At 39.6% G+C, this 26,933-nt stretch overlaps 1 protein-coding gene and 1 pseudogene across 3 annotated transcripts in view; both read right to left on the bottom strand.

The window, feature by feature from the left end:
- LOC109083778 (CCR4-NOT transcription complex subunit 3-like) overlaps positions 1–26,933 on the bottom strand; it is a 367,831-nt gene that overhangs the window by 95,946 nt on the left and 244,952 nt on the right. The window lies entirely within an intron of this gene.
- LOC122140831 lies at positions 17,384–25,331 on the bottom strand (annotated as a pseudogene).

Here is a 26,933-nt window from a genome sequence, read left to right as displayed (position 1 = left end):
GTAATGACACTAATGAGGAATTCCCTCAGCGTTACACGTTTGAAGCATGAATAAAACTATTCCAGTCCTGATTGGTGTTGCACTCATGAAGTAACGTGTGACGGCATAAACAGAAGCTTTAAAGGGACACCGGCACACAACAGAGTCAGCTTTTGCGATGGACAGCAAGCCGCTCCCAGGCATGGAGAAGTGTAGCAAAGAGGCGCAGTGTCTCGGTCCCTTTCTCGGGGAACAAGGGTGTACAGTCATAACCCGAGATGTTCCCCCTTGAGGGGAACTCACACTCGCATTGGTAATGACACTTTTGGGAACGGATACACACTATGACACACCAAAACATGTCTTACCTAGTGTGAAGCTGAATCAGGCACAACTTAGGACAAAGAGCACTCGTGCAAACCCGGTGTGTGGAGGGAATGTTCAGGCTATAAAAACCTAATGAAAGTATGCTGGGTGGACCGCCCAGTCAAATCGCAGATCTCCTGCAATGGGACTCCTGACAGGAGGGGCCTAGAGGACGCCATGCCTATAGTAGAGTGGGGCCCCTCAAGGTCACAGGTGAAGGCAAATCATTCACCTGATAGGCAGAGAGGCAATAGCCTGAATAATCCAATTACTAATTATCTGCATGGACAGCAGGAAGTCCCTTCTTGACAGCCCTTCAAGAACCACACCAGATCCCAAGTCGCAGGCCTCATCCGCCATGCACCACAGAGAAAAACGCACAACCAGCTGGTGCCTTCCCAGAGGCCTAACACCTAAAGGAGCATGGAAAAAGCCACAATGGCAGCCACGTACACCTTTAGTGTTGACGGGGGGTAAATCCAGCAGAGAAGCGATCTTGAAAGGATCTTGGAGAACTCAACTCCAGCACTGAAGCCACCGGGGCAGTTAACTGGGTCCAACCCACGCTCTCTACACCACGTGGGACAAACACATTACACTTAGGCTGTACAATCTCCTCGTGGAGGGAGCCCTGGAACTGAGTATGGTCTCAATCAATCCTCAGCAGAATGATTGGGTTATGAATTGGCCTTCACTACTTTTCTGATGAACTTGATTAACAGGGTGAATGATTTTAGTGAATTATGACTATTGAAATTATAAGTCTGTTCAATTAAATTCAAGTTTATTTGTATAGCACTTTTAAGTTTCTACAATATTTAGTAGTAGCTGTTCCTGTAGTAGGTGTTTAGTAGTAGGTGTTCCTGTGGCTCAGTGGTAGAGCATTGCATTAGCAGTGCAAAAGTTGTGGGTTCGATTCCCAGGGAACAATGTAAATCCCGTGGCAAAAACAGAGAGAAACAAAATAGAGACATAATTAGTGTAGCTGCTGTTCCAGCCAATTTAAATAAATTAGTTTAACCCAAGCTAAAGAATAATAAGTGCATTTGATCAGATATAACTGCAGTCCAAAATTATGAGATGCATTATTAAAATGCTTGGCCAAAGAGATGTGTTTTTAATCTAGATTTAAAACACGAGAGAAAGTGTGCCTGAACCCCGAACATTATCAGGAAGGCTATTCAACTGATACGGAACTTAATAGGTAGCGAGTGCAAAGACTGTAGTATTGGGGTAATATGATCATATTTTCTTGATTCCTGGTAAGGACTCTAGCCACTGCATTTTTGGACTACCTGTAGCTTGTTTATTGAAGATGCAGGACAACCACCTAGTAGTGCATTACAATAGTCCAGTCCAGAGGTCATGAATGCCATGAACTAGCTTTTCTGCATCAGAAACAGGTAACATGTTTCGTAGCTTGGCAATGTTTCTAAGATGGAAGAATGCTGTTTTTGTAACATGGGAAATATTGATTTTCAAAAAACAAGTTGCTGTCTAATATAACACCCAGATTTTTGACTGTAGACGGAAGGAAAAGTGTCAAGTAACAGTACATCCGTCTAGTTGCAAATTGTAATCTAAGAGATTCTGTTGTAATGTTTTTTGGTCCAATAAGTAATATCTCTGTCTTATCTGAATTTAATAGGGAGAAAATTATTGGTCATCCAATCTTTTACATTTTTAACCCCACTCTGTTAGCTTAGATTATTTTATAAGTTTCATCTGGTCTAGTTGAGATATTATAGTTGAGTGTCATCAGCATAACAGTGGAAACTAATCCCGTATTTTCTAATAATATTACCAAGGGGCAACATGTATGTTACTGAAAAATAGCAGAGGACCTAGGACAGATCCTTGGGGCACTCCGTATTTTACTGGTGATAAATGAGATGACCTCCCCATTTAAATACAAACAAAGTGCTAGGTTAGCGACCTCGGACAGGTAGGATCTAAACCATCTTAAAGCCTGCCCTTGAATTTGTAATGTATAGTTTTGTAATCGATCTATGAGTATGTCATGATCTATGGTGTTAAACGCAGCACTAAGATCAAGTAAAACTTGGTCTGATGCAAGAAGCAAGTCATTTGTAATTTTAACAAGTGCAGTTTCTGTGCTATGATTTCTTCATAGAAAATTCTTCATAGAGATAATTTTTTTTGGGGGGCAGGAAAGGAGCACAATTTAGCAGACACAAATTTTTCTAAAATTTTGGCCTTAAAATGGAAGATTTTTTGAAATGGGTCTGTAATTGCCAGTTCCACTAGGAATCTAGTTGTGGTTCTTAATAAGAGGCTTAATAACCGCCAGCTTGAATGGTTTTTGGGACGTGACCTAAAGATAAAGACGAGTTAATAATATTGAGAAGTGGTTCTTTCTGCTACAGTTAACAACTCTTTCAGTAAAATATAACATTTAGTGTGTACAGGATCTAATAAACATGTTGTTGGTTTGGATGCAGTGATACGTTTATTTAGCTCTTCTTGTACTATAGTTGTAAAAACACTGCAGTTTATCTTTGGTTGGGCAATAGATCAAACTGAAGTAATTAGACGCGGTAGAATCTACATTTGTTATTGTATTTCTGATGTTATCTATTTTATCAGTGAAGAAATTCATAAAGTCATTACTATTTAACTGTGAGGGAAATTTAGAGACGAGTGGCCTCTGGTATTTGTTAATCTAGCCACGTGTGCTAAATAAAAAACTTGGATGTTTGGTTATTTTCTATGAGTTTGGTGGATATGCTCAGCCCCTGGCAGTTTTTAGAGCCTGTCTATAGCTGGGACATACTGTTTTTCCACGCAATTCTAAAAACTTCCAAGTTCGTTTTTCACCATTGTTGTGCTCAAGACTACAAAATTTCTGTCTTGAGAGAGTGGGTATTACTATATGTACCATGGCACAGTACGTTTTTTCTCTAACCTTTTTCAATTTTGATGGGGGCAACAGCTTCTAACATATTATAGAAGATAGTGCCCATGTTGCCAGTCATTTGTCTAGTTCCTGTGTATTTATGGGTACACAGAGCAGTTGAGATAAATCAGGCAGGTTATTTGTGAATCTGTCTTTGGTGGCTGGAAACATAGTTTTGCCTGGACGATAATGCAAAGCCATATAGTTAATATCATTAATATGCAGGGAATGCACGGGATACAAGGAAATGGTCAGTAAACATCATCACTTTGAGGTACAATATCTATATCAGTAAGACCGATTCCATGCAATATAATTAAATCTAGCATATGATTAATACGATGAGTGGGCTCAGTGACATTTTGCTTTACTCCAAAAACAGTTTATTTAAATCCGTGTAAAACGCAAATAATAGAGTTCCTAATGCATCATTTGTATTATCAACGTGGAAACATTTAAAATCTCCAAAAATTAGCACTTTATTCTAACTGTTACCAACAGGTCTGAGAAAAGAAATCTCCAAACATTCTTTTAGGAATTCTGTATACGGCCCTGGTTGGTCTATAACACAGTAGCCAGAGCAAGAGATGTTGTGATAGATTTCTTTTGCATATCTGACAGTGTAACATTTAGCAGAAGTATTTCGAATGATTTAAACCTGTATCCTGTTTTCTGGGTAACATTGAGAAAATCACTATATATTGTTGCAAACACCGTACCCACGACCAGTCTGACGGTGCTGGGCTCATGTTATAACAGTAGTTTGGTGGAGTAGACTCATTTAGACCAATATAAATCATTTGGTTTTAGCCAGGTTTCAGTCAAGCAGAGTACACAAAACTGTTATCTGTGATCATTTCATTTACAATAACTGCATTTGGGTGTGAGTAATCTAATGTTTATGAGCCCAAACTTTAAAAATTGGTTTTGTTCATTTATTTAAAATTTTTCAGGTTTAATCAAGATAAGATTTTTTCTAGATCCTACATTAAATATATATTTTTGAACTCACTATTCGGGGGGGAACAGACACAGTCTTAATAAAACTGGACCAGCGCAAGTACCTCTATCATTTAAGCGGGTAGAAACATACAAGCCATCATAGCAGTTATTTGAGAATTGGCTTAATAGTCATCTGGAGCGTAGAGGGTCCTGGAGATGTTGTCCGAGAGGAGTTTCCACTCCGACTCTGATTGGGGTGCAGGCCATCAGCAGCCAAAAAAAGCCTAGGACGCTCCCAGAAAATGATTCCAATTATTAACAATACAGCAGTTTCTGTACTTTACACCATGACAATAACCCATTCATTTTAAAGCAAAAGGTCTAATGAACCTTTCGTGTCTTTGTCATCAATAAGTGGGGAGTGGTCCTGACACTATGATCGTCACCACGAGCGTTGTGCTGCACACCAGTCTCGATCAGGCTCCTGAAGTCCCTACCTCAGTGTCTCCGTCTGCTTCCGCTGCGTGGTGTCGTTAACTCCGGAGTGAAGATATGGACGCTCCGGGGGCATCTAGTTGGCCTTCAGGATCGCGGGTATCTGCGCGAAGAAACAAAGAGGACACGAGCCCCAGGGAAACAGTGAGTTTGCACTTTACCTTAGGCTAACGTAGCAGACGTGTCGGACGATGGAGGTCATCGACGATCACAGCATTCACGTTCTGTCTCGCGGGCGGGAGCGAAGGGAGGGTTCCGTGTGGAGATCTCGAAAAACCGGAGGGGGGAGAGGCCGTCGCCTGGGGCCTGGCTTGTGTCCTACGCTGGGGATGCACACCAGGGTCCGTGGTTTCCCGGCGCCGGATAGTGAAGGACATCTGGGAAGATCGTTGTCCTGGGGTTGCAACGGGGCTGTGGCAGAGGAAACAGAAAACAGGAGTAGAGGTGGTGGGGACTGTTAGCAGCACTGTATACTTACCCCGGACTTTTGAGCATCAGCCCAGGAGGTTTCCAGCACGGCCTCTCCGCTCTCTCAGCTGGGCCTGCCTCTGCTCCAGGACCCAAATCTGTTTCTCCCACGGCCTCCTGCTGCTCGAATGCAGCTCGAACGTGTCGTCACCTGCACTCAAAGGTAGACATACATCCGCCATTAAAGCACATAGTAACAGTGAGTAAAGCAATAGTAATGTGTGTGAATAGAGTAATAGCAATGCACGAGGGTTTTAGCGGCAACCACGCTGGCGATGCTAACGGGCTATAGGCTAATAACGGACTCGGGGGAAATCAAAATAAAATTAGTGATAACAAGGCGCTCTGATTGTTTTTGTTGTAGAATACGATAGAGGATAATTCACACGTTAAAGAAACAAAAATTATGGTGTATAAAATAGACTTTAAGATTAAAAAAAAAGACGATTAAAGACCTTACACCGTGACAGAGGCTCAAACTCGAGACACACGGCAGCAAACAAACAGGAAGTGATGTTTAGTCTGTTTGCCCTATAAAGTTACTGAATTGCTTTCGAAGTTTTCAGAATATTGTGTGAGTCATGAACCATGTTTATGGTTAATGTTTTTATCATTTTGAGGCTTGACTGCTCCAATCCTCATTTACTTTCATTACAAAGGTGAACAATTTATGAAATGATGAGTAAATGATGACAAAATTTTCCGGTGTATTTTATGCACAAACTATCAATTTTAATGTGCTTTTTAGGTTTAATTGTTACCACAACAGTAAAAAGTTTACAATTAGGCTTATGAACTATCTTACTTGGCAGAAGGATTGTTTATTGTCAATATGATTAATAAATCTAATTATTCCATTGAGCCTCTGTGTCCTGTATCATGGTGCCATTGACCTGTCATATAATCGGAAGGAATAAGCCAAATGAGGCTGTATGTTAGTGAATTTTGTGGCTTTTTGCTTTAATTGATTCTTACTCTATTTCCCTATACTTTTGCTGCTTCTTTATTTGTCTTTTCTTTCTTTCTTTCTTTCTTTCTTTCTTTCTTTCTTTCTTTCTTTCTTTCTTTCTTTCTTTCTTTCTTTCTTTCTTTCTTTCTTTCGTCAGCTGTCCATGGAGGACACCACCTCCATTTTGCCCCATCTGAAACGGAACTCCAACGCCTATGGGGATTGGGGGCTCGGGCTAAGTCCTCTCTGACAGGTGTGTCAGGTGATGTGTCTGTACTGGTAGTTTGGTAACCTGACCCCATGTTGGCTCCAGAGGAGGAGCTGGTGATTAGGAGCCAACATGGCTGCCCCCGTGGGTTCCCCTCCCTTTCCAGTTTCACTACCTGCTCCTCCATTAATTAGTGCATGTCAATGGCCTCTTTAAGCCATTGAATGGAAATCCTCCAGTCAGACCCAACACGAGTTCACAAAAAACGGTAGATCGTAAGTGCACATTCATCTCCACAAGCTTGCTGTGGGAAACATAGTCTTGCGTTGGTGTGGTGTGTTTGTGGTTTTGTGAGGTGAAGTGCTCTTTGTGAAGTAACTGTTGGTCAGTAGTGTGTCATGTTTTTTATGGATACTACTCAGCCAACAGGTTTCTGGCAACGTAGGTATCTGAAATATCTCTCAATTAAGGTCTTGTATCTTTTGTATTTCTCGTGTTTTCTTAAATGCTTGAAAAATGGGGGTGAAGTGTTCAAGTGATACCTTTAGATTGTTTTTCCCTGGAAACAACAACGGAGGGTGATTTATCAAAGTCTTTAAAGAGAGCAGTCACTTCATACAGATGGGGTTTTTATCATTGTCAGAAGCCTTGAGGAAAAAATCACACAACCGTCTATGAGGGTACCCATCAGACTACTCTTGTTTTTAGCTCTTCTTTGCATTTCAGAGCCTTACGGTTTATAAAAAAAATGTGTCTCTCTTCCGAATGAGATATGTTGCACAGTAATGAGCCATGTTTAAAGGGAAATGTTTAGAAGTTCGGCTCTAATTATTAATTACATGAATAAAAGCTTATGAATCTTGTGTAATTCATCAACGATGGTCAAAGCGTGGCGAATCGCATCTCTCTCACCGCTCGCACAGCGAGATTTGATCCAAATCCAACAGACTGGTAGCCATCATAATCACTCATTTCAGTTGTTTTCATCCAGAGAGCCTTGTGTAGTAGTTTACTGTAGAAACGTGATTAAACAAAAAATCCCATTATTGTAATGCCTAGGCTGCTTTCATTTCGATCCATTCTGCAGCTCCATGTAGAGTCTGTACAGGTTCTGACTTGTGTTTCTTTTTTCTTTAGGTGTTACAAGATCAATGACGGACTACAGGGACCATAGCCCCACTGGACATGGCTCAGGGTCGTGTGGCCCACAGATTGAGTTGCAAGGCGGGGTATTAAACCAGTTCTCTGTAGGGCCAGAAGGGGGCGCGGAGCTCCCAGATCGAATCCGCGCGAGGAGAGACGGCTTAAAATGGATGCCTCATTGTGACCTGCGTGATGGAGAACACAAAAGAGGGCCGACGAAGGCAAGGGGTGAGAACGTATGATTGAGACTGAAAAGACCATTGATCCGGGAATGATTGGAGAATGTATGGTAGAGTACCAGATCACAACAGGGTCAGTACCCCTTTTTTCACATTTAGTGGTGGTACGGGGGGGAGAACAGTGGAATTAAGATTTAAATGTTTATAGTGTTAAGGACATTCTAACAGTGTTAGCTAAATTGTGCTGTACCTGAAAATATTTTTTTTCTTTAATGGATTGAAAATTTAGCATTATATTTGGTGTTGGTGTGATTTGTAAGCTTAACCTTATATGAATATGTATTAGAGTTTTTTTCCTTCCAACAACCAGAATAAACAATAATCACAAAAAGAAAGCAAAAAAGAAAATTTAAAAAAAAAAAAACAAAAATAGAAAGCAAATAAAAAAAACCAAAAAAAAAACAAAAAACGAAAAACAAGAAACAACAAGAAAACAAAAAATTTGTTAAACCGAAATGTACATATAGTATATTGACTGTATATTCTCTTGATACGTTTCAATGTACTCATGCAATTTTGTTGGGCAGTTGGTATTTTCAGGGTTCGTTAACCACGATTAATCGACATTTGACTAGCGTTTTTTAAAAAAATTAATTTGATTTTCTGTGTGAAGGCAAAGTAGTCCCTTGTAGTTTACTCTATTATGGGCTATGGGAATGAGTAGCCTAATATTATGTGTATATTCTTATTAACTAGCACTTCATGCCATCAAAACCCTCTTTTAACTGGGTACTAGATGGGTGTCATGTCCATAGACTATTTTTAATAACAACTGAAAGTGGTATCGGACCGTACATATAATAATAATAATTATAACACTTTCCTCCATTGTACATAAAAGAGAGCAAGCAATTCGTTTCATTATCAAAACAATATCTAACTTTAGTCTAGATTTAGTCTAATTCAAAGACTCTCAAAAAACTCCATTATAATCACTGAAGCTGTTGTATACTGTGAACTGAATATCCTTTAATTACATCGTACACCAATCGTGCACTTTGTTTTATTATGCGAGAATTCTCCAAGATCAGCATTCAGTCAGCTGAGCGCCGGGTGCACTGAAACAAAACATTGGCTTTTCTCAAGAAAAGCGCAGCCTTTCTGAACAAAAGTAATATTTTCGTAAAAAAAAAAAGACCCTATATCCTGAAACTATTGAACGTTATTGTATAAATAGGTCAAAATAAGGTTGGTAAGCGAGTGTTTAGTGGATCGATCCGCAACCCACAGTTAAGACGCTGTAATATATTGTTAAAAATGTACCTTGTATCAATACTTTATCCTGCTTTTTGCAGGCATTCTGCAGCAGTTTGCTATTTTCTGACGAGCACACTACATCTTAGCCTGCTACTCTATGGCAGGGCACGTCCTCTGTGCCAACTCCACCCAGGTGCAGCGGGAGGCACCTCAGTGCGCGAGTCTCACCCGGGGAGTGAGAGCATCAACCATGCAGAGGTGAGGCTCCCGCACCACCAACCTCCTGCACATAACAGATGAAGAAAGTTGTTGGAGGGGATTTATGCTGTGCTTATCTGTTACGTTCTAGGAGTTTTTGAGACTTTTTTTTTTGGACTTTTAGATGAAAAGACGCCTCTTTTGTTTTAAATGTCCACAGCTCGTATATATAGCGAAATCACACACGTTTTAAGCGCATACCTCGCGTTAAGGATTAATTACGATGGCCAGCTCACAAAAAAGGCTTTTGGAGCATATTAAGCTGCTATTGCAGTGAAGAAACTGTTTGCGTCTTTGGGACTAGAGTCTCATAACCAACCCCTCTATGCTTTCTCTGAATGTGAGCGGTTGGAATTTTAGTTCAGGATTTGATTTATATTGTTTACATAGCCTTGCCTGATGTGCCTTCCACAAGTCCACATTGGACAGGTAAGGGCGCGCGTTGCCCACAACACGTTACTTGATTGTGTGGAGAGGTGTCAGAGTATGCCAACAGTGCCAGCGTGCAGCCCAAAAGGCGATGGGTGAGAATCGCAGGACATAAGTTTTCAATGAGGTTCAGCTTTCAGTCAGCTTATCCATAGCACTGGTTCGAAGCGTAACCCCAAAACCCAAAAGCATCTCTTTGTCCTGATTATGTCAAAACTAAGGACAGTTTTGTTGTAGTGGAGATTTGTAATGATGCAAACCCATGGCTTCGAAAAAGTCTTTTTGTGAATCAAGAATCCACTCAAATGAACAATCTGCACAATTTAATCACTCACCCTCATAATCTGGGTTTCTTTCATTTGAGGAACATGTTGGAAGCAATGTTATGCGGTATACAACTAAAAAGTTTCCGCTACCATTGATTTCCATCTTTGCAATACAGACTGTTTCAGATAGGGGTCAGAGATGGCTAAACAATGAAACAATCCCAAAACTTACTGCGCAGATTCTGAGGGGTAGAAGAGGATGTTATGTGTTGGTCTCCTTCAGTAGGTCACGTGTCTTCTAAAGCCTATCAAAAAGTCAGTCTTTCCTGTTTTCAATACACTTCAGCTTGTGAGTTCTATTAAGTGCGGGTCATTATATTGGGAGGGGATTTTTTCCTAAGCAAAGTCTACTGCCTGACATCATTGCACTTCTGGAGACTTCAAATAGGTTTCAGTTCTGGAAAATTGGTGGCGCTGGAGACTTAAAGGTTCCTGATGGTTTCCCACCTAATTCTTTCCCCTTAATTCTATTCTTTTGCATTACATGTGTCTTTATTCTCTATCTGTTTTTTCTGATTTTCGCTGACCCCATGGTCATGCTTTATTTGACAAAATCTAGTATTGCACAAATATGCATTCTTGGAAAAAAATCGAACAGAATATCAACTTGGGCTAATAATCTGCATGCACTGTAGAACATAAAAAGGAAATTTTAGACATTTTTCGGGATTTGAAGGTCCCATTCAAACCAAGTCGATAACGGTACGATAAGGGTAAAGCTATCCGCTAAAAAATCATTTTAAATGAAAAGAATAGCTGAGTCCAACACCACAGTTATTTGTTAACGACCAGAGAATGCTATCTTTGGAAATCCTTTCAGAACGATTTTTCCAGCTGATCATGATATAACTTGCCAGCATCCAAATGCATTCCTGCTAAAAGGGCTTGAGCATTAGGCAGCAAGTGACTAACTGCAGCACGTGCCTAATAATAAACAGAACATTGATTATTCAGTGGTGGGGAACGGTAATAGAGACGCTAATTTTAGTTTATTTTCTACAAACCACTTTGGTTCCAATTCTGCAGTTGAAATCGCTACTTCACCTTATGACCTTCCGTCTGTCTCCTTCTTGCCTTTTCGTCTCTGTCCTTCATACCCGCCGTTTCATCATTCCTTCGCAGAAGTGTGGCCTCTCACACCTAACGTCTCGCAAGGCCTTTACTGTCCCTCCCTCCCTCTGACGCGTGGGAGCCAATCATCAAGCGATCCATCGGGCGTGGCTTTCTCCCCGCTGCTTGGCTCTTAGATCATGGCGGTCGTGGGCTTCAGGAGAGTGTTTAGATGGTCTCCACCCACTATTTAACACAGCAGCAGCTGACAACTGGGCTCAGCAGAACCACCTACACAGCTCCAACAGTAGCAGCAGTACCAGCAGCAGCAGCAGCTCCTTCAGTAATCACCAGGTTGTCAGAAAACACACATGTTTGACATGCTGTGACTGTGTTTTAATGCTCAGAGGACCACTACAAGAAGTTGTGTACTAGCGCTACGACTTGACCTCTTTTAGCCAGGTGGTCATCTTACAGGGTGCGCTGTAGGTGTACTTGCTGTATTTAGAACAGCCATTGACTATGACTGAAAGGGGTGAATGGTCGTGGATTTGCAGGTGGTTGGGGTACATCGCTATGGGTAGACTATTAAGTTTCTCTGATTCGAAATTCTTTAAAATGTTTTAAAATGTATAGAAGTTATATGTAAGAATAATGTATAATATAAGTAATAATATGCATCTTGAAAATTTTTTAATCAGAGTTATAATCCATATTTAATTAAAATAGTTGTAATATTTTTGATTCAAAAAAGTCAAATGAACTTGTGATGCAATGCTTGTTAGTAAGGCAGGTCATTCCCTCATTAAAGATGTTCAGACAATTTTTTATTATACCGTCTTTGCATATCAAGGTTTGATTCTTTACGTAGTCTTTTCTTCTCTCTTTCCTCTTGAACTCTTATGGAAAATATCTACTGCCCAAGCGCTTCCCACTCCTTCACAAGCCACGCCCAACAGCACTATTGCAACAGTTGTGGGCCCGCCCACTCACCCGGAACTGCTGACTGTGGGCAGCAGCTCCGTTGGACCCCTAGCAGTCATGTGGAGATGATGGGACTCATGGGCAATGGAACCATGGCCAGACTGGGAATATGGCCATGTAAGTGTAACGGTGAGGAATCTTGTTGTGGAGACCGAAGGCATCCCGAGCAGCAATAGGAAGAGTAAGCCCAAGGTGGGATATATTTAGTTCCACTGTTCCTTCACCACAGTTCAGTGAGAATGTACTTCCCCTTAGACCCATCCAAGATTCAGATGAGGTTGTTTTCTTCATCAGAAAATATTGGGGAAAAATGTAGCATGGAATCCTCTGCATTGAATGGGTGCCGTCAGAATGAAAGTACAAACATCTGATAAAAAAAGGATCTACACATCCATAAATGCCATGTCTTGTGAAGTGATAACTCTGTTTAATAAAGTCAACTATGGCTTCAGGCTAATATACGACATTATCCATAATATTGCGCGCAGTTGAAGCAGTGGAACACACACAACGCACCCGTGAACACACCCCCGGAGCATTGGGCCATCCATTTAAGGCTGCGGCGCCCGGGGAGTAGTTGGGGGTTTCGGTGCCTTGTTCAAGGGCACCGTCAGTCGTGGTATTGCCGCCTGGGGACGCGAACCCACACCTTTATGGTTAGGATTCCAAACTGTTTTTGTTACAAACATGCAGCTTTCCACCTAACAAGAGAGGGAATGTGGATGACCGTTGGGTGCATGTGGATTACTTGTGGATTATTTGTGACTTGGTATACTCAATCAGCTGGTTTTGGACACTCCTCACTGACGGCACCCATTCACTGCAGAGGATCCTTTGAGTGAGAAAGTGATGTAATGCTAACATTTCGCCAAATCAGTTTGATGAAAAAGTAAACTTATCTGCTTCTTGGATAGCCCGAGGGTTTGTTCATTTTTCAAGCAATTCACAAAAAACTATTCCTTTATTTTTTCTTCTCTCGTTTCTCAAGGAGGATGACCTAACACGGTCACTCTCTCAGACTCCGAGCCGACATCTGTAACTACCACCCCCCCCCCTGACCCCGCCCACTAAAAGAGAGGACCCACCCCACCTGGTGGCATGAGCCCAGGGCAATCACCAGCAGAGGGCCAGGGGCTGAGCACATGACCGATGCGGGTCACATCCTAGCGTCCATCCAATCACTGGAGGAGAAGGTTGTGTGAATAGAGGAGGATGGGGCTGTTTGTCATTGTGGGCAACCCAACTGATTGTTCAAATCAAGGGGCAGCTAAAATAACGAAAAAACAAAACTGTCTTTAAATAATCAACCAGTTAGCTGTTGGTATACACCCTTTTACCCCCAGATGGTGTACTCGGAATGGACTGTTCCATCAGGAACAGATTTATTTTCGTTATTAAACGCCGAAAGAACATGCACTGAGCGCCGGCCCTCATTTACAAGACTTAAATGTGGGAAGAGCGCCAAGGCCGGATGATTCATTACCTGTGGCGCGGCTACTGTTTTTATGGCGGGAGCGCTGGAGTCCAGGCCACTTGCGAATGGAACCTAAGAGTGCATACTGGATAAATCAATAAAACCAAAAGAAAGTGCATGTGTTGGTTTTTTTTTTGAGTATTTAAGTGACGGAATTAACATTATCCCATAGTAATAATCTAATTGATTTTGTAATAATACGAAAAGCCAATGAAACAATATGGGTGTATGTATATATAACATCTAGGTACTGTATGTTTTGTTAGTATGATGTATGCAATGTATGGGGTCCGTTAAAAGGTATATTCTGACAAAAACGGTGTACGAATTTGCTGTTTGCGTGAATTTTCCCCTATGTACCACTTCCAACCCTGTCGCGCACACACACAACACACAAACACTGATGCATCACCCAACGTACACACACCCTGGAATAACAAGGTTTTTGGGCTTTAATATAACCCAGGCACATACTACTGCCCAAATGGAAACCGTGCTGCCCTTTTCAACATCCTAACTGTATTGTTAACAAGACTTATGCACTACTTCGGGACATAAACGAATGTATTGCCTATCTACTTAGCTAGCAGCCCGGTTTTCTTCTGTTCTTGTTTCTCCTCGATCGATGGCGTGTGTTATCATCTGCCGGGCCTGAGCCTGCCCTCAATATTCATTTTGCAATGAACAACAAAAGGACAACTGAAGAGTCCCTCGTCATCATTATGGAAGGGAAGTTCCATTAATCTTCTCACTTAGGAAAGGAGGAGTAACTTTGAATACTTTAAAAATCCGGTGAGTCTGAGGCTACGTGAAACCATACTGTAAATCCTGAAGACAACTCATGGTGTCCATTTTTGGTGAACTAATACTGTAGGAGCCATTTATTTCATGCATATTTACCATGTTATCTACGTTATAGCTTTCCCTGTCGCTGACTTAATGTCAACGAGATAAACTCTCATTACCTCAGTAAAATCATGTGGTACTGGGCCTAGTTGGCCGATGTTCGATCACAGTATGTTTTTTTGTCACGCACAGACCATACGAACTGTAGTAAGAAGTGAAAATGAAGGGCTTTTCTAGTTAATTCGTACAGGCTGTCCACTACTTATATAATAATCTGTTAATTTAAAATACCCGCTGTCAGAAAGAAGGTGCCCTCTATTACACGACGTGCACATTCTCAAACCTGTCTCAAAACTTATATACGCTTATAGAGAAGCGAAAGCAGAGAAAATAAACGTTTTATATGTGGCAACATCAACACTAATTTAGATTTAGAAGGCATTTGGTTTAGGCACAGTATTTTATATTTTTTGATGAATTTTTTGATGATTTTGAGTAATGATTGTTTATGCAATGCTGAGCAACTTTCTTTTTCGTACCCTAACAAGGCCTGCGCAGTGAGTCTTCCCTTTGTCATATTTTGAACTCCTCGGACTATAGCGTTTTTGCCGAATGAGAGTCAGGTTCACAGATCTCATGGCTGTGGGTGGAACAAAATTTCGCAGAGCAGCAAAAATAAGAAAAGATTGAAGTTGATGATCTCTCTGTGTGTTATGAAACAAAAGACGTTCTTATTGGAGATTACACTCTCAGCATCTTCACTGGTCAGATCTTCTTTGTGGATATGTCCCAAAATGATGGGAAAAGTAATGCTGAACAGCAAATGATGTCACAAGGACATATCCCTGTCATATTCTTTGAACTATGATGCATTTTAGCGAAGAATGGCCAATGCGGTGAAAACTTTCCTGATTATTGAGGAATATAAAATAAAGCGAAGTATCGCAATCTTTCAGTTTCTTCTTCACTTCTATTCGTGTCATCCTGTAACCTCATTTAAATTATGGTGCATTTTAAATGGGGCTGTAAATGAAAATCCTCATTGTTTAAGTTCTGTCTCATTTGTTAATGGCTACAGAAAGAGTATCATTAAATGGTTAGATATATAAGATTTTCCTCTCACTGTTTCACTAAATCACTTCATTAATTTTTTAACACCACACATGATTAAAACATAATTAAAAATTAAAAATTACATCATTCCACCAATCGTCGTGACTACTCCGAAAAAGTATGCCGATAAAGTTTTTTAATTCAAATGGGAATTCACTGTTTATTATTGAATTGTTTCTTCGTTTCCCTGGAAAAGATTGAGACAAAAACAATCACCGTTTCACACAGCGACATTACAGAATCAAGCCATTGTTCCTGTCAATATCTCATCCCGCCAAGAAGGAAAGCGATGAATTAATAAATAAATTAATTTAATATATCTGACCAAAACCAACCAAACAAATTGGAGGCAAATAAAGTTATTGCTCACAGACTGAACAGATATAAAATCACATTAATACATACCTGTGACCTTTAAAAGATGACAGCAGATTCAACATCAACCAACATAGAGTTGGTTCATAAACAATCAGAGTCCCTGGTTTTAAATACATGAGGAGACCCCCTGAGAGAGATTGTTCAGAACTTGAATGGATAGATGCAGGCAGGACAACAAAGGGTTTCATTTAAGAAAGGACAGTGCGCACAAACCCTGAAAAATGTATAAATGTAGAAAGGTCACAAGGAACATAATGTTGCTCAGGTTAAAAACAATGTCAGATTCTGAAAAGGTCCACATGTGCCACCTTTCTGGACATGGTTTGTTTTTAAGATATATTTGACAACTCCTTCTACAATGCGTGCAGTGCAAATATTCTTTGTTGGAAATTGGATTTTTTGATAGTTTTACACCCTTGTACATGAAGGTTCATAGGAACTTACCGCATGTGTCCTGAAGACTTCAAGTGCTTTTATGATGTCCTTAATAATGGTCTGCTGCCAGTAAACCTGGTTCCCAACATTATCATTTATGTCAGTAAGGAAATATGTTTAGGTTTTTGGTGCGCCAATACAATATATATATTTTGTCAAAAATCAGTAAATGTTTGAAGCTTTCCGCCATTTATGTTTTTTCTTTGTTTGTTTTGTTGTTTTTTTACAATTCCCACTGAAAAGAACTGCAGCCCACACAGCAGTGTTACATTAAACGACTGAATGTCAGAACATATTTGAAAGTGTTAATGGGGAGACAAAAGAGCACCGTATGGGAACAATAACTCCAAAGTCGCCATTTGATATTTATTTACAGATTTTTTTTTTTTTTTTTTAGCGGAAAAGGAAACAAAGGAGGAGAAGAGTTAAGAGTGCAAGTGGTAGTGGACGAGATGGCATTCTAATTTACAGAATATTTAGAGAAAGAGAAATAAGCAGGGCAGGTGTGAGTAGAAAAAAAAGTAAAAAAAAAAAAAAGAGGCAGAAAAAATCACGAGGAGAAAACAAGAAATAAGAAAAGAAAATGTCACAGAACATTCTATGAGGAACAGAAAATAAGCAGAGACACTGCTTTATCTTATTGATTTTACTATTCCTCTAAAAATCTGTACATTTTATTTTCCTCGTTAAGTGGAAAAAAGAAAAAAGGAAGAAATTAAAAAAGGAAAAGAAAATTATTTGCCAGAAATGTATGGGGGGGGTAGAGGAAAAGGAAGAAGAAAGAGAGTAGGTAGGAAACAAACAGAGTGTGACTCAGGAAAAGGAACAGACATTTTGAAAACCTTTGCAAGGAGCACATGAATAAAAAAAAAAAAAACATGAAATTGTTATATAAAAATAAAAGTGAACAAAAGTACACTGTTTCAGACCTTAAATAAAACTTTTACTTGTTATTCTAAAGGGGCTCCTCGTCCCTCGTTTTCCTTCACACCCTCCTTGTTTCTCCGGTACGGGCCTGTAGGGTGGACAGAGGATGGGGGTTGGAGGAGATGGAGGGCGGTAGGGGTTGGGCTGCTATCGGGACTTCCTGTCTCACTGTCATCTCTACTTCCTGTCCCACTACTGATGCCACTAATTGCACTTCCAGTTGTCCGTGCTACTGCTGTTACCCCACGGCACCTCTCGTTTCACGAAGCCTCAATCCACACCTCCATCTCCTCCTTCTCTTGCTGCACTGGGGCCCGGCTGGGCTCAGGGAAGGGACGTGAGGGACAACGGGTGCGGACAGAGGCGAGGAGGGAGCCGTGGTGGAGCCTGGTGCGGATGGAGGGGAGGAGGCCTGAGGAGCTGTCGAGAGCGTTACGAATTGTGTCACGGAACTGGCCAGGAGTGGCGCAAGCGTACACCACTGCGCGTGGAGCCCTCAATGTGCTTTTTGGAGCCTGATGCAGAAGAAGAAATAAGGGGTTGAGCTAATCTGGAAAAGCAGAATTAACTAGTCCATGATAACTGATTAGATGGATTGAGCTACCTCTTTCAGTGCTACGACTCCCACTAGTTTACCAGTATTGGTTACATAGGCAATGACTGAGGCCCAGCATAGAGAACAGGGTATGAGTCTGGGGGGGGAAGTGTTTTTTATTTGATCTTCATCAATATCATCCAGATCCTAATCATCAGCAATAATTTTATCATCACCATGCTTAAATGAAAAATATTTGTTCCTTTACACCAGCGTTATTCCAAAACTGAAGTTTGTGAGTTAATAAAAAACTAATATTACTCAATTAAAATGTAAAATTACAATAAATAGAATCCATTAATAACTGTAACTATAAAAAAAGGAATCAAACTAAAACACGTGCTAGAAATATACTATTTTATAGATTATTTTGACTTTGTATTTTTATTTTTTTTAGCTGTGTGGCCATGTGACTAGTTACAGACATCAGTGAACCTGGGAAAAGGCAAAAGGTGTTGTGGACTTATTGCAATCTTATCTTAAAATCTCAATATTTTTGGTTAAATGGTTTTTGGCTTGATAAAAAAAACCCAATAAATAGGGAATATATCATTAGAATTTTGGCTTGAGACAATAAGCCAATACTTATTTTAAAATATTCAATAATTCTAACAATTTAAAAACGTTTTTAACATAGTGCAAATTGCAAAAACAAAAACAAAATGACATACTTCAACTGAAATTCATTAGTTTTAAATCTACAAGTGAATTTGGGCATCACCACAATGTACATTATGAAAATCAATATTTGTTTGAGAGATTTGCGAGATGTAACATTTTAACAATGACATTTAAAGGGGTCATCACACGAGAAACCAAATTTCCCTTGATTTCTTTTGCACAGAAGTAGTCTTTGTTTGCTTAAAGGTGCACTAAGCAATATTTGAAAAATGCTTTTGACCACAGTGTCGGACTTGAAATCCCACAATGCCAAAACTTGTAGCCAATGCAGCAGTAGGAGGGATGTCTAGCATAGAGCACATGACAGATATTTGTAGATCGACTATAGACAGAGAGAGATTGCAGATTAAGAATATAAGGAAAATATCAGAGGAACAAAACATTAAAAATAAGGGTTACTAATCAGGCCAAGAGGTTAGGACTCATGTAAATATCGAGGCAGCGTTCCAGCATTTGGGAGAGAACTCAAGGAGCGGGAATTCTCGCATCGCATGCCGAGTTTGCATTGTTTCTTCTTCGATAGTGAGTAATGTTGATTTTGCATTGTTTTCCAACTTATCTTTGGCTGGCTTATTTTTGAATAGGCTTGTGTCATCTTCACTTGTTTCCGCAATCGTTGTTGGTCCCCCCCAAAAAAAAAAAAACCCCCCCCCTAAAAAGAAAAAAAAAAGAACCCCCGAGGGTTGCGTAACATACTGGTGGGGCAGAGATTTTCAAAATAGGGACGAGTCCTGTTGGGCTATGATCGTGTTTGTTTTGATGCTTTCAAATATCAACAGGCCCTGAGCTCACTGGCGTTTAGCCGCTTAACCGCTTGACACTTGATGTACTCTGACTGGCAGAATAAAATTTCAAATCACATGCCCGTCTATCTTGTCTACTCTGGATACAGTAGTACTAGATTGGCGTTTATGCTTTCTGACAGTCCCCACGTGCTTGAGTCCTGTCAATAGCGACAAATGGAGTGAAAGAATGTTCCCGCCCGCTTAGCAACTATTGGTTAGAGCGATCATGTTAGGGGGTTAAAGAAGAGGGTTGAGCTCCTTCACCCTAACGTTGTGGGTTCGAGTCTCGTGCCTGCGGCAATACCACGACTGAGGTGCCCTTGAGCAAGGGGGGGGGGCCACCACCGAACCCCGCAACTGCTCGCGTGGGTTTGCCAGTGGAGCTGAGAGCCGGCAGCATAAAATGGCTGCTGCCCACTGCTCCGGTGTGTGTTTTCACGGTGTGTGTTGTGTGTCACTGCTTGTGTGTGTGCACTATTTGGATGGGTTAAATGCAGAAGCACAAAATTCTGAGTATGGGTCCACCATACTTGGGCTGTATGTCACGTTCACTCACTTCACTTCACTTTGCATTTTTTACAAGTTGTTCGAACTAAAATGTGTGTTGGCACTGTGTGTACACCGCATACCCACCAACCACCCTATAATGATAAAAAATCCACGCCCCAGTGTTTTTTTTTTTTTTTTTTTTTTTTTTTTAATCTCTTTAAATCATTTCCCCTTTCTCAAATCGAGCCGATCTCAGATGCCTGTCTTTGTGACATCACACAGACAGCGCCCCTCCCACGATAGTTTGATTGACAGTAGCGTTTTCAGCACAGACTGACTGATGGTTTTCTCTAGAACTGATTATAGGTGAACTGAACTTATCTTTTTTTTGAATTAAATTGATGAGCATTGCAGCATCGACGCTTGTTTATTGAACTGAACCAGCTGTATTTTATGCATGACCTTGTAAGTGTGCCCGAATTTATACAGTATTTATATAAGAATCATGTCGACTCTATCTTCAATTCTATTATTACACTGTAAGTATGATGCAACATTAACTCTGTTTATTATTACTACAGTATGTATTATATAAAGCACTATATAAGAGATAGATATCAAATTGACTTGACTCTCACACTTATGTAGTGATGTTCTCTCAACCAGCTGGAAGGGTGCGAGGGGATCTATTCTGACTGTTGAGCGATATCCATAGGTTTTGTCAATCTCGGTCTCCTCCCAGAACTTTAATCTATGTGAGCCAAATCAAAACCACGTAAAGCTTCAACTCTGCTATGGCCTTTATTTTAATTTAGCAACTCTTCTGCAGAATTAAAACATCTAACAATATCCAGAACCTACATGGAATACAGTTTCCTTTCATGCTTTCAATATCTACCCGAAGCTAATAACTTTATAGTCGTTGGTAATACCTGTTCTGGTGTCATTGTGTCAGTTAAAGGTGGAGGATAAGGCTCCTAGGGTGAAAAAAAAAATGGTAAAGTAATTCTATTATACATGCCATGGTGCAATTTGACACCAAGTATTCAAACTCATTAACATTTTAGCAAGAGTATTTGGATATTGACACATTCTATGGAAGACGATTCACTTCCCTTTAACCGCACATGTCCTTAAAAACACTGATGAATAGTTATGCCGACCATTGCAATACATTGGGCTTTCCTTCTCATTTTATTGACCTTACCATTAAAATTTTAATACATGGCTGAGAGGAGTTCAGACACACAGGTTTTCACAAGAGACCTTATTAGACACAAACAATGTACCTGTGGCTGACCTTCGTGTGTGTCTGTTCTGAAAGAGGATGAAAAGAAGGTTTAACGTAAAAATTCTCCTGAAAAGATGGAGAAGGACCCTATCTAGGCAAAGAAGAGGAGATAGAGAGAGAAAAAAAATGGAAAAGACGGAAGGCGGCTTAGAGGAATTGCAGTATCACTTATCTTGCCTCCAAGATGCCGTGTTCAATTAGAAGGTGCTTGCCTGAGGTTTATTAAGATTTCTAAAGAGGATGGCTCAGTTTAATTGTTTGCTGGGAGATGCTTCTCAACAAAAAACGGGAGACTTGGTGATTGGTGGAGTGGTTCTGAAGGTTCTGGGTGGATGGCACTGGACCGTTTCTTTTCCCTCTTGAACTGTACATCGTCTAAAGATTTTCACAGCAGAACAGTTAGTACCAACTGTCCATTTTGAAAGGCATACCAAAAGCAAAAATTCAGGAAAAAATATATTATTAAAGTTAAAAATGGGTAATCTATCTACTGTAATCGGTAACTTTTTATTTATTATTTAGTACATTTACACGTTTTCTGAGGCATTAGCAGTTTCCTTGTTGTGTGTTTTTGATGGTGACATTGGTGAATGAACGCACAATAGATCAGATAGATAGACTAGATAGATAGATAAGATAACCTTTATCATCTTCATTCTCCTCTGTCTTTCCCTCATCCAACAAATGCAAAGGATTCCCATCTGATTCTGGCACAAGGGCCGGCACTGACCTTGTGAGCTCTGTCCTTGTGTTTAGGATTCGCCTCTCTGCTGACAGCCACCAATCACAGAGGGCGATGAAGCTCAGACCGTCTCAATGCTGCCCAATAGAATCATAGATTCTGTTGAAGGTGAAGTGAGTTCAGAAGCCAGTTACATATGAGTATTAAAATGCTTTCTGACACTAGGGGCTCTGTTCCATAAACCTGTAACTGTAGAGATAGGCCTTATGCAGGACCTGACTGATTTGTGAAATTCTACAAAGTAGCACCCTCACTGTTGCTAAGGCATACGACATGAGGTTGAACAGCGTTGTTAGGTTTTTTTTAAACAGAGCTTTAGGAGAGAAACAAAATATAAATTCATTAGCTCACCCCTTGGTAGACCTGCATGCAGCTAAGAAAAATGCCATAAATGGGAAATGTATAGACCTCAAGGAAATGTCTAGACAGCCTGCGTGTCATTACCTTTTGAGTCGACCAGCGGGAAGGTTTTTAAAGAGGGTCGAGTCCAGCAAATGCACGTATCTTCTCTGTATGTAGAGTGGGAACATAAAAACTTCACTTTCCTCACCATGCTGTCCCCCCGAAGAGATATTATACTGGCTGCAGTAAAAAAGAGAACTGTGCGGTAATGCCCACAGGCTAAAGGGGCTGGTTGACAGAGCTTAAAGAGGTCCATAATTACTAGAACCGGTGCTCTAGGGTCTCTTCTAAATCGTACAAGAGAAGTACAATTCTTAATCCAAATAATAAAAATGCACTTACGATATATAAAAGTGCATAGTTAGAAACAATTAAAATAAATATGCTTTTAACAAGGAAGCAGAAATGGCACATTTCATCAAAACTTATTAGGCTGCTTTGGTAATTACGAGTAACATAAGGACATATACCACACTTAGGCCCAGTAATAACAGTGGATCAATCCTTAGCATTACCGTCAAAAAGAACATTAATTTTTCATACTGTAACCAGTGTTCATTTTAGTATCATTAAGATAGAATTATAGTTTTTATTAATATGTTGAATTAGATTTTATTATTTACATTTTCTGCATGCTAATGCAGCAATGTTCAAGTTTTAAGTAATTTTGGTTACAGTGTTTTTTGTCAGTTTTATTGGTTTTTTAAATGTCTATAATAATTTTGTTTCCTATTTTTATTTCAGTTTTTAGGTCATTGGTAGTACATTCAAGAATAAATTAAAAGACCTCAGAAACTAGCTGACAGTCTCACTAGTTAACATTTATTTTTAAGTAATCCCATATAGTTTTAACCATTATTTTATAACTCTAACACTGTACATGTATAGATGCTATATTGGAATGTCTAAATTAACTTACAAGCGATTCAAAGTTATATATATATATAGAATTTTGTGTGTTTAATTTCCTTTTTAAATTTAAATTTTTTTTTTCATGACTTAAAAATGGCTTAAATATAACTCTACACCCTTAACCTCTTTTTAGCTACTATGTAGACCAATGATAGACCAATAAATACAACACATCAGAGTCCCTGGCCCGTCCACTCAATTATGCCTGCTCCACTGTACTTTCACTCACTTTCAAACACGCTACAGAACGACCAAATGGCAATACTGGATTTAATTTCAGCCGTTCATGTTTTGAACCAAAACTGATTCCAGTACGAATGGAGATGAGGAGTGAATTATTACAGGTTGTCTAAAAGTCCATGTATCAGAATGCTAACTGAATTTTATGTTATTGCTCTAGATAATGGTAATTGAATATAAGTTGCTTTTTGGCTTGACTTATGTTTCATCATACAGCTAATGTTACACAAAACACGGTTTTATTTGCCATTATTTAGCTAATAATATGAAAAGCTCCACCCCGTGCATGATTTGGTTTTGTGACTGGTAGGAAACGGGCTGTTTCAAATCCAATTTTTGAGACCGTCTTTGGGACACTGCAGTTTTTAAGGAGAAAATGCTCAGCAAATGATGTTGTCCTGTATGAATTTCCACATGATTTGTCTTATAAGCATATTGACAAACTCTCCCCTGAAGGACATGGTAAAGAGGGGTCTATTCTGGCTAATGTTTGGTAAACATGTTTGGTTACCACTTGAATGTCGCCATGTAACCGGGGGACCTGAAGCAGAACCACTGCTAAAGACCACCAAAAGGCTAATGTAAGACGCAGAGCCACATCCTTGATGAAGAAGTAATGAAAAGCCCTAATCTAATTGCATGTGGATCGGCTCAGTGGTTAGCTGTGGAAGGTGTGCCAAAGCTTCATGTTGCTCCCCCTCGTTGACAAGTGTATTTCTACTAATAGTTTCCCGCTTGCTAATGAATCAGCAAGGACTGAAGACTTGAGGTGGCTGTCCTGCATGCGAGGTTGAGGTGTAACTGGCTGCGCTTGTGAGACAAGCACATACCGACGTGCGAGCCACGTGGTTTTGTGATGTCTGCAACACCTATAATGGCCGAAGCCTAGCTCGGTGGGATAGGGCATCAGCTTCTTGACCTGGATGCCGGAGTTCATACAGTGACGGTTGCAGGCCCTGAGCTACCACATTGTTGGCCAGGATGACGGCCACCATCATTGGAAGGATGAGAGGATCTGACCTCTCAGCCTCGAAGCAGATCACCGTCGGGGAAACGGTGGAGTGACGGCCCCCTTCATCGCCCCGCACCTTTTGGGATAGGGATGAAGCAATTGAGTAAACAGGACTTAAAGATGGAGTCATGACAGGAGTTGACCTAATGAACGTCAGAGCGGATGACACATGCAATGGAAGAATTTCAGAGAGAAAGGAAGAAGAAAAGATAAGGAAAGTTGGGAAGTCATCAATCAAGGCCACAGTAAAAAAATAGAAGACAACAATTTAGGTTTTAAGAGTGGGTGGTAAATCGGAAGAGGAGGAAAGGATCGACTGATCCAATTGAACAAAGCGGTACCTCCTCCACAGGGATGGCGATGTCACCGGTGTAACACAAGTATTACCATCAAAAAAACAGGAATACCGTGGAGGAAAGAGAGTAGCCCCATGTAAAATCCCTCATGATCCAACCCAAAACCCCTTAAGCGGACCGACTATGCGGCCAAACCTATTAAGAACATTTTTGCCAGTGGATAAAATAAAATAAAATAAAATAAAATAAAATAAAATAAAATAAAATTCAAAATAAATTAAATAAATTATAAAATTAAATTAAAATAAAATTAAGAGTTTCTAGCAAAGTAAAAGTAAATTAACAGTAAAAACATTTCTATCAAGTGTAATAAGGGCGATTAGCTCATTACCCTGATATCTGAAAAGTCTGGGACAGACTAGCCGAAACTTATTGCATATGATAAAAAAAAATAGTCTAATAGTGAATTAAGATATATCTAGAGTGAAGATACAAAGTCGGAAAACTACTACGTGAAAAATGATTGCATCTTTTTTCGTAGATCTACAAATAAATAAAAAATATGAATTAAATTAAAATTAGTTCTTTTAACCTAAATAAAAATTATTTTGAATTAGAGCTCACTGCCAAATTGCTGCAAAAACCATAACATATTAATTTGCTTCAATAATTCTTCAAATCAATAAATTATTTGGTATACGTTTTAAAATTTGAATAGCATCTCCAATACCACATAGCCATGACAACGAGGTTCCTTGGACATCCGTCGTATGCTAGAGTAAAAGCGGATCCTTAAATAAATGAGAAAATATCCCGTAAATAGCAGCCACTAATAAATGAATAAATACCAGTGACCTACCCAATACAAAGACAGGCATGAAAGCTCTAGGCGGGATGGGCATCAGTAGTGGAAACTGCAGACATCCAGAACTGTGAGATGAATAATAATGTTTTCACACGATTGCCTTAATTCTAAAATCTCAAAGACCGCTGTCAGCACAACCCGTCCGAGCCTAACTCAAAAAAGAAAAATCACTGCTTCAGCAAGCTTCAAACATGACAGATGGAGATAAATAATGACTGTGGAACAAGCTAGGGTTTTATTGAAGCCATCTAGACAACTACATACATGATAACTAAAGCCAGTGTCAGTGCATGGTACTTTCATAGTGTTTAAAAGAGAACATTACTTAATTGATAGAGAACAATGTGAACAAAATATCATCAAGGGACCAACCTTCATGATAAAGAAGAGGAATAAGAATGACAAAGATGCTGACATCAGGAACGGAAACCACACAGCAGCAGAAGCCGACCCGAGACCAGGAGGAAGGGAGGAACCCCATATTTTAGTGCAGGTGAAGTTATCCAAACAGAGAGTTGATGCACTCCTAGGCATCAGCTCTTGAATAACACAGAAGCCAATTCACACATTTTAAGCCCAATCAAATAAAATATTTCAAAGATTCATCCATTATTTTAAGATTGTCTGAATGACATTCAGACCATAAACATTAAAGCAGTGGTTCTCAGCCTTTGGCGAACAAAAAATCCCATCATTTACAAAAAATATCTGCTGTAATGACATCATTTTTGTTTTTTTAAAACTGGTATTTTAATCAGTGAACACTCCTAGTTTGTGTACATTAAATTTCCAGATTGCAATGTTCTTCCAGGTTCCTACTCTTCTAAATCAAAAAATGTTGTTGATTTACTGAAGATGAGGATTTTACAAAAAGTATTTGTGTACCTCACAATTTATACCTGATAAAATATTAGAGCTTGGCATAATTAGAAACAAACATTTATTGATATATAATATATATCTCTATATAATAAAAAAAGTTTTGACTAGGGGTTTATAAATCATACTTTTAAAATAAGTCTTTCTTACATATTCATGTTTTCCAAGACTGTGAGAATCCTGGTTCTTCAAATACCAAAAAAACTAAAATAAGAAATATCTTAATTTTTAGTAGTTTTAGCTTATTTGTATGCTTTTTGTTTGTCTTATTTAAAATCATCCTGGGGCCCTTTTTGGAAGTTTGCTAAGGTCCCCTAATAGGCTCTGGACCCCTGGTTGAGAACCTCTGCATTAGAAGAGGATCCTAAATAGCTGATATAATTTTTTAGTTATAAAAATTAACAAAATTGTAGCATCAGTTATTAAATATTTCTAATCTGACCTCTCCAGCCATGAACTGCCCAAAGCCTGGAGGGAATGTCAGTTAATAAGTAACCACTAAGGTCACAACAGCAGGGAAAATCAACCGGCTGAGGAGGAAAAATAATAATTTGAACGATTGGTATTACAGCAAAATAAATAACTCAGGGAGAAAACTGCATACTCCTATAATAATGCTAA

Source organism: Cyprinus carpio, chromosome B19 (assembly GCF_018340385.1).
Source record: "Cyprinus carpio isolate SPL01 chromosome B19, ASM1834038v1, whole genome shotgun sequence".
In the NCBI taxonomy this organism is placed as follows: domain Eukaryota; kingdom Metazoa; phylum Chordata; class Actinopteri; order Cypriniformes; family Cyprinidae; genus Cyprinus; species Cyprinus carpio.
The sequence above is the reverse complement of the archived record's forward strand: the minus strand, read 5'-3'. Positions and strand labels throughout refer to the sequence as shown.